The following is a 7,788-nucleotide window of genomic DNA, read 5'->3' as shown; positions in this document are numbered from 1 at the left end:
TATTTTGCTTTGTATGCAAAAACCACATGAGGACATTATACAAAGTATATTAATGTAATACATGAATTATTTTATTAACCAATTGGTTCAAAAAGATTACAAGTTTACAGATGAAATACTACACTTAGGGCACCATATCTAATAGAAACCTTGTCTCTAGTAGTGATGCTCAAGCCAATCTACTTTCTAGTATCCAATGTGGTAGCTATTGATTATGAGATTTGAAAAATAGATACAAAGACCACAATTCTAAATGGCTATCTCAAGAAAGCACTTATATGGTACAACCTACCAGATGTATAGCTAAAGGAAACAAGAATAAAATTTGTAGATTGCTAAGGTCCATATATGGGCTTAAACAAGCATCCCGTTCGTGGAATCAAATATTTGATCAAGCAATCAATGTAACACCCTAAACCCAGCCTAGACGTCTAGTCCAAGTTTACAGAGTTACATTATGAATACTCAAATACTACGCAAAACACAACAATACCAAACCATAATTCACATAAAATTCAACACAAATATTAGTTAAGTATATAATCTTTCAAAGTCATACTATTATAGTTTATCGAAACTTCTATCAAAATATTTTAAAAAAAGCTAATGGCTCGACCGAGCTTCCGCAGCACCGACCCGTTCAAGTCTGCGAACCACTTGAAATCTAAGTAATAACAAAATGAGTTGTGAACTTAGTGCGTAAAAGAAGTTTGTTCAATAAATGCTTACTTATAAGATAGTTCTGAATTCAGAGATTCGGTTTGACATAGAAGTAATTTCAGTTCAGATTCAAAATAGGTTAGTTACACATACATGTATGTAATTTCGGTTTCATATATGATAAAGATTAATTTAAGGTGTAATGTTCCTACCCCCATCCATTATACACCATCTTCAGCCATCCTAACACACTGTTAAGGACATTCAATGTCCAATCAACCCTGTACACCTTAGAGTGTCCGTTTGACACTTTACAGATATGCAACGTAGCTGCTAGACTAGATTGCGATAAAGCGCCAGAATCAGATTTATATGTATAGTGGCGTAGCCACTGATTTAGAACAGACTACTGCCTTCTTCACAATATCCCCACCCAGGCAAATATAGAGTACAATTACCCGTATCATGTATTCAATCATTCTAGTTTATTTCACAAATAGATAAGATAGTTCAATTCCAAAATAAGTATCTTAATATTCATACAACTATGTTACTTCCACTTTAGTCACAAAATATCAGATAGTTCCCATATAATCAAATTCATACAATAAGAATACTAGTATCAGTGTTCAATAAAATTCACGGCCTCAAAAATAGGTTTCAGGCCCTAATAACATGCCACACGACCTGGTCACCCTCCTATGTGCCTTGCCTGTGTGGTTTTGAAGCATAAATAGTGAGTTACACGGCCTAGGCACACGCCCATGTTCCTGTCCCTGTGACTTACACGGCCTAGGTACACGCCCTAGGTACACGCCCGTGTCCCTGGCTGTGTGGTTTTATTCCACATAAAGTGAGTTACACGGTTGGACACACGTCTATGTTCCTGCCAGTATGACTCACACGGCTTGGGTACACGCTTGTGTCCCTGGCCGTGTGGTTTTATTCCACAAACAGTGAGTTACACGGCCAAGACACATGCCCGTGTGCTTTACCCGTGTGAACCTTACACTAATATGGCCACACACGGCCTAGACACACGCTTTTGTCCCTGCTGTATGGCTCAAAATTGATAAATAGTGAGTTACACGGCCAACCACAAGGCTGTGTGGTGTCGATAGCTACCATTTTCGTTGATCGAAACTTGCAAAAATTTAGGTTTCTGTACGCACTTTGTTTCGTTTGGCAGAAAAAATGCGAAGAATACCCGGAACCTAATTAACCATTCAATAATCAATTACACCATCGTTTTCAATATTTTACTAAAATCACCTACCGTTAAGATCATATCAAAAATTTCGACGCAACCCCAACTCAAATCACATACTTACCTTGTACGAAACAGAGGGAATCGGACTAACACGACAAAGTCACATCTCTTGTAATATCCTCACCTAAAAAGTAATCAATTGAGTGTTTAACAGAACGTCAAACAAACGAGCAAAATCCTGTTTCGACAAAATAGTGTTAACACAATAGAATTCACAAAACGAAAAGGAATAATAATGGAACTTACCCAATATCAACCTCACAGGCAACGAAGAATTCCCAATTCACGCAAAATCAATTGCAGTAAGAAGAAAAATAAAAGAAAAGAAGAGCAGGAAAGCAAGGAACTAAAATTTAGAAAAAGAAAAAAAAAAGAAAAAGGACGATAAAACTCTTCATAATGTTTTAAATTAACCACTATCCCACCTTCCAGAATTTCCAAAAAATATATTTCCTAATACACACGATAGGATTTGAACTCGGAACTAGACAAATACAGACAGATGCTCAACCAGTGAATCAGCAGGCTCATTCTTGTCACCGATTTACCCAGAATTGCACTTAACTACATAACACATGGATAAAGTTTGTTTTAAGAAAACTAATAACAAAAATTTTAACAATACAACTCAAACTCCCGACCTTAAACCATAAAAGCAGAGCACAGAACCACAGATATAGAAATTTAATTACTACAGATTCTCACAATTAAACCCTTAAATTTTGGGGCGTTACAATAAAAACTTTTGGATTCAAAAGTAATGTTGATAAACCTTTTGTTTAAAACAGACTGTGGATGGATATGTGGTTTTTCTAGTTTATTATGTCGATAACATACTATTTATTGGGAATGATGTAGAGATTTAACATGAAGAATTTAAGTGAAGCTAACAATGTTAAGGAATTTGAATCCTTAGGGATCAAAAGAATAGCTTTATAGTAAGCTCTATACATAGACAAGATAGTGGAAAAACGGTTATGGAAGAAAGATTGTATATGAAAAAGGTAAAATCTCATGTATGTGATGTTATGGACATGTCAAAGATATTTTTTGTGAAGTATATAGTCAAGTATTTACAGAGAATGAGGGATTATATGTTAGTTTATTCTAAAGGGGCTTTAACTCATATTGGATGTATGGACGCTAACTTCCAAATGTGTGAAATTCAAGGAAATCAACATCGAGTTGTATTTTTATCTTGAGCGGGAAAGCTATAATATGAAAAAGTGTTAAGTAGAGTTGCATTACTGACTCCACTATAGAGGTCCAATATGTGGTTGCTTTTGAGGCAACAAAAAAAATGAAATTTGGTTTCAGAAGTTCCTTACAAATCTCAAAGTCATTCCTAGTATAGAGAAAGCTACCACTTTGTAATACAATAACATTAGAATAATAGCTAATACTAAGGAAACCAGAAATCATAAACAGACAAAACATACTGATAAAAAAATCACATTATATGAGAGGTGTTGGCAGATGATATATTTGATATATTCAAAGTTGCATTTGAGGAAAACCTTGTGGGCCCATTTACCAAGACTCTAGTGCTAGGAGTTTTGAGAAATATGTTGAGGGTATGGGTATGCAAAATATAACTCATCTACTTCACTAGCACAAGTATAAGACTATTAGGATCTAGTGCCTTTAGTATAGTTTTTATAATATGTACTTGTATTTTTCAAAGAAATTGGTTGAATAAAATTCAATCTGTTACATTAATATCATTTGTATTTTTTCCTCAATAGGTTTTTCACACAAAGCAAAATGAACAAGCAAATATTGTCTCACTGATTACCTAACTTATAACCAATATTAAGTTGCATTATGTGGTCAAATCTTATTATGAGAAGACAACTTATATTAGTAGGTAATTTAAATGGTCCATAGTCTAAACAATCATAATTGAGCAAATCAATTTAAAGACTATTACGCCATCTATCAAGTCCAATTAGGGAGATATCTTATCTTAGGTATTTGAGCAGATGACTCCCAGAAGATAAAGACATAGGTGTGATTGTATAGAATAACAAGACATCGGATAGGACTCGAGTAGATTAAATCCTAGATCTGTTGATGGATTTATTCATTTATGACATTCATAAAGAGACTTACCTCGATTTGAGTGAATGAGTGATTATGTATGTGTGACTCGTATACTTTAATGCATTGAAAGCCTAAGTTCAATTGGTAATAGAGTCGAAAGTTGGCACGTTGGTTATATGACTTTTGCATGGCATAACTTTACTTATGACTGTAGAATTCATAGTCCTGCAAAGAGTAAATTATATCCTCTTATAGGCATTACTTCATAGATGGAAAAGTACCACAGTCACAGTCATTTGTTTGGCACGAATGATTTAATTACTATTTGCTAGTAATTAACGTTTTCATCAAGGAAGATATAATGGTTACTATTAGATAAAATAGAATCATATTAGGTGAACAAATTTAATACAAAAAGATTAAGATATCCTATGAGGCTAACACACATATGACAAGGTCATTGGACAAGGAGTTGATTATATACTTTCGTACTGGTATATAATAGGGAGAGTTCGGTCATGGTACTTAAATGAAATTGCCCCAAGACTAAATAATGTTGTAATTAATAGATGAAAAGTTGGGAATTAACTATAAATTAGTTGAGCCTTAATTATATATGTCAAATCGGTCCCTCTGCTAGCTTGGTACAAACTTGATGGTTTGCATTTGAATCAATGAGATGAATAAATGAAAATGAAAAATTAGTGAAATAGATCTCATATATCACTATTGTAACACCCCAAACCCAGCCTAGATGTTATGGTCGAATCTAAAGATATCACAGAGAATGGGTTTAGTTATGTAAAATAATTTCAGACATTTAACTCGTATACTTTATGTCCATTTCCGAAAACGTTAATTAATTAGTTTATTTGCCAAACCTATTTTACAGCGGAAGCCAAACAAACCAATACATTTTAGAAATTCGATTTGTATTTTAAAAAAACCTCTTTTGCGTAAAAACAGTCGATTTCATAAAATTATTTATCAAGGCATGCAAATTATTATCAAGCTGAAAATCAATAGTTAAAAATTATAAAGTCCAGAAAGTCCCAAAAATTACAAACTCTCAGAATAAACCAAAATCGTAAATCGTAAATAAAACCATAATTTAATAATTTAAAGCAGTTTACGGTCGAGTGGTCACCGCTGAGTCTCTGCGGCACTGATCTGCCTAAATCTGTGGATTACCTGACAAAACAAACAACCAGATGTGAGTTTACGTAAACTCAGTATGTAACCCAACAGAATTAAGCATGCAAACATACATAATCATAGACACAGTCAGAAGCAGATACATATTCTGATTCAGATTCAGATCCAGATTCAGATTACAAAAACAGATATGCAGAAATCCTACCCTCATCCTCTACACACCAACTCTGTCCATCCCATCATACCATGTGGGTTTAAAAACACCCACCCATCCCTATACACAGTGTCGTGCCTTTAAGACACATATCAGATAATATACAGCCAAACTGCCAGAATATAGGTGTTTAACACCGAACAGAATACTTCCTCCTCATATACAAATGCCACCCCACAATTATATATAGAAATAGATACAGAATAACATACTAGACATGCTCAACATGCTTACGTACAGATATCAAAATAATTAGACATGCATAGCATTATCATATTCATAACAGAATTCAGACTATTAAAGTTATAGTTATGAGGTTTGATTAGCCCTTACCGACCCTACGATAGGCTCACAGTTGATTGGTACGACCTTGCAACCCTAAGGAAAATTTCAGAAAAATGGGTCCACATGCCCATGTGGCCCACATGTCCAGATTGGCCTTGCTAGTGTGGCCCATACGACTTAGCCAAAAATCTACACATCCGTGTGATGTGCCTGTATGAGCTCACACGACCGTGTGATGTGCCCGTGTGGGCCCACATGCCCACAACCACTTCATTATCATCCTCAGTTCTCAAAACAACCCTCTTAATTGCACAATCCAAACTAACTCGATGCTGAACCAACCAATCCATACCCAAGATCAAGTCAAATTCCCTAAATAGAAGCTCCATTAGATTTTCCAGAAATACCATTCCTTGCACCTCTAACGGAACGCCTTTATAAAGTTTACTAACCTGAATAGATTGCCCCAACGGACTCGGTACAGTAACCTCACTAGTAGTGCTCTCAATAGAAATCCCTAGGGTTCCAGATACAATACTTCCTACATAGGAGTGTGTAGAACCTACGTCTATCAGAGCAGTATAAAGTACATCAAATATAAAGAACGTACCGATGATGACATCAAGGGCATCTCTATCCTCTCAGCGTCGTGTAGCATAATCCAGTGCAGGCTGCCTCGCCTCAGTCTGACACCTCTGGCCGGTGCTCTCTGTCCATGACCTATACCTTTACCACCCTAGCCTGTCTACGGCTCCTAAGTGGCTGTTGAACTGCCCTTTAAGGCTGTGCAAAACCTGGTCCCAAAGCTTGCATCTGATTAGTCCTCTGTGAACACTCTCAAATACGGTGCTCCAATGACCCACACCACAGACAAGCCCCTATCCTCCTCCAACACTCACCAGAAGGTGCCTACCACAATCACCGCATAGCTAAATCCCAATAAGAGCAACAGGAGCCCCTACTCTAACGGACCCATCAGATCTAGCCATTTTCTTATGCCTCTGAACAGAACTAGAGGGTTCTGAATCCCTCTTGTTCCTACCCTTCTCTCTATCCCTATTCTAGCACTCCATACGCTTAACATCATCGGCGATCTTTGCCTTCTCAACCAAAATCACAAACTCTCACTCCCTCTATGGAGCAATCAGTACCCTCAGAGTATCCCTTAATCTATCCTCAAACCAGACGCACCTCTTATTCTTAGACGTAACCATTCCTTGAGCGAAACGGCTCAACCTCAAAAACTCAACCTCATATTCATCAACCACAGATCTGTTGCCCTGCGCGAGATTCATGAACTCATGCCTGCGAGCATCCATATTACTCGCCCCCATGTACTTACTCTGAAAGGTGGTCTTAACGAAAACCCAATTCAGACAAGCAGTCTGAGTACGCTCATCAACCGTCAACCACCATTGATAAGCCTCATCGTGAAACAAAGAGATTGCCCCTTTCAGTTTCTGATCAGGAGTGCAATCTAGATCATTCATGATCCTCCTAGTGGCCTCCAACCAATAGTCAGCCACATTAGGGGCGACTCTAGTAACACCCCTAAACAACTTAGCACCATTGGACCGGAGTCGTTTAGTTACTAACCCTCAGCCTCCAGCTCCAGAATGGGGTCCAACGACCCTTTCTATGATCCTCAGCATGGCTTGAGATAGTGCGTCATCCTCAGTCGAGCGACTTTGAGACCCAGTGTTGGTAGTAGGGGAAACTGGTGTCTCACTCGTATCTAAATGCGACATACTACCCAGAGAGGAAGACTCAGCTCGAGCCCCCTAGGGCCTCTACCACGGCCTCGAATACCACGTTCGTGAGTTCCATGAGCGCTCATCGTATGATTCCTATTTTATCTATTTTATAAAATTTTATGCATCAGTTCCAATATTTATTAGCAGATGTTTTATGTATAAATTATCAGAAGTTTAGAATTGTTTTTAGAGGTTTCAGTCTCTAGCTATCTCAATACAGTTTCAGAAAGTACTACCTACAGTGTTTCAGAGTAATTTTAACTAAGTTTCAGAAATACTTACAAGATCAGCGCCGGAGACTCGGTGTACCGCATAGTTTCTCAAATTATTCAAATTATTTAAAAACCAATTCTTTTTCAAATACAATTTTGGAACCCAAAATTTACAGTCGAGTTTTGTAACCCTGC

Source organism: Gossypium arboreum, chromosome 6 (assembly GCF_025698485.1).
Source record: "Gossypium arboreum isolate Shixiya-1 chromosome 6, ASM2569848v2, whole genome shotgun sequence".
Classification (NCBI taxonomy): domain Eukaryota; kingdom Viridiplantae; phylum Streptophyta; class Magnoliopsida; order Malvales; family Malvaceae; genus Gossypium; species Gossypium arboreum.
The sequence above is the reverse complement of the archived record's forward strand: the minus strand, read 5'-3'. Positions refer to the sequence as shown.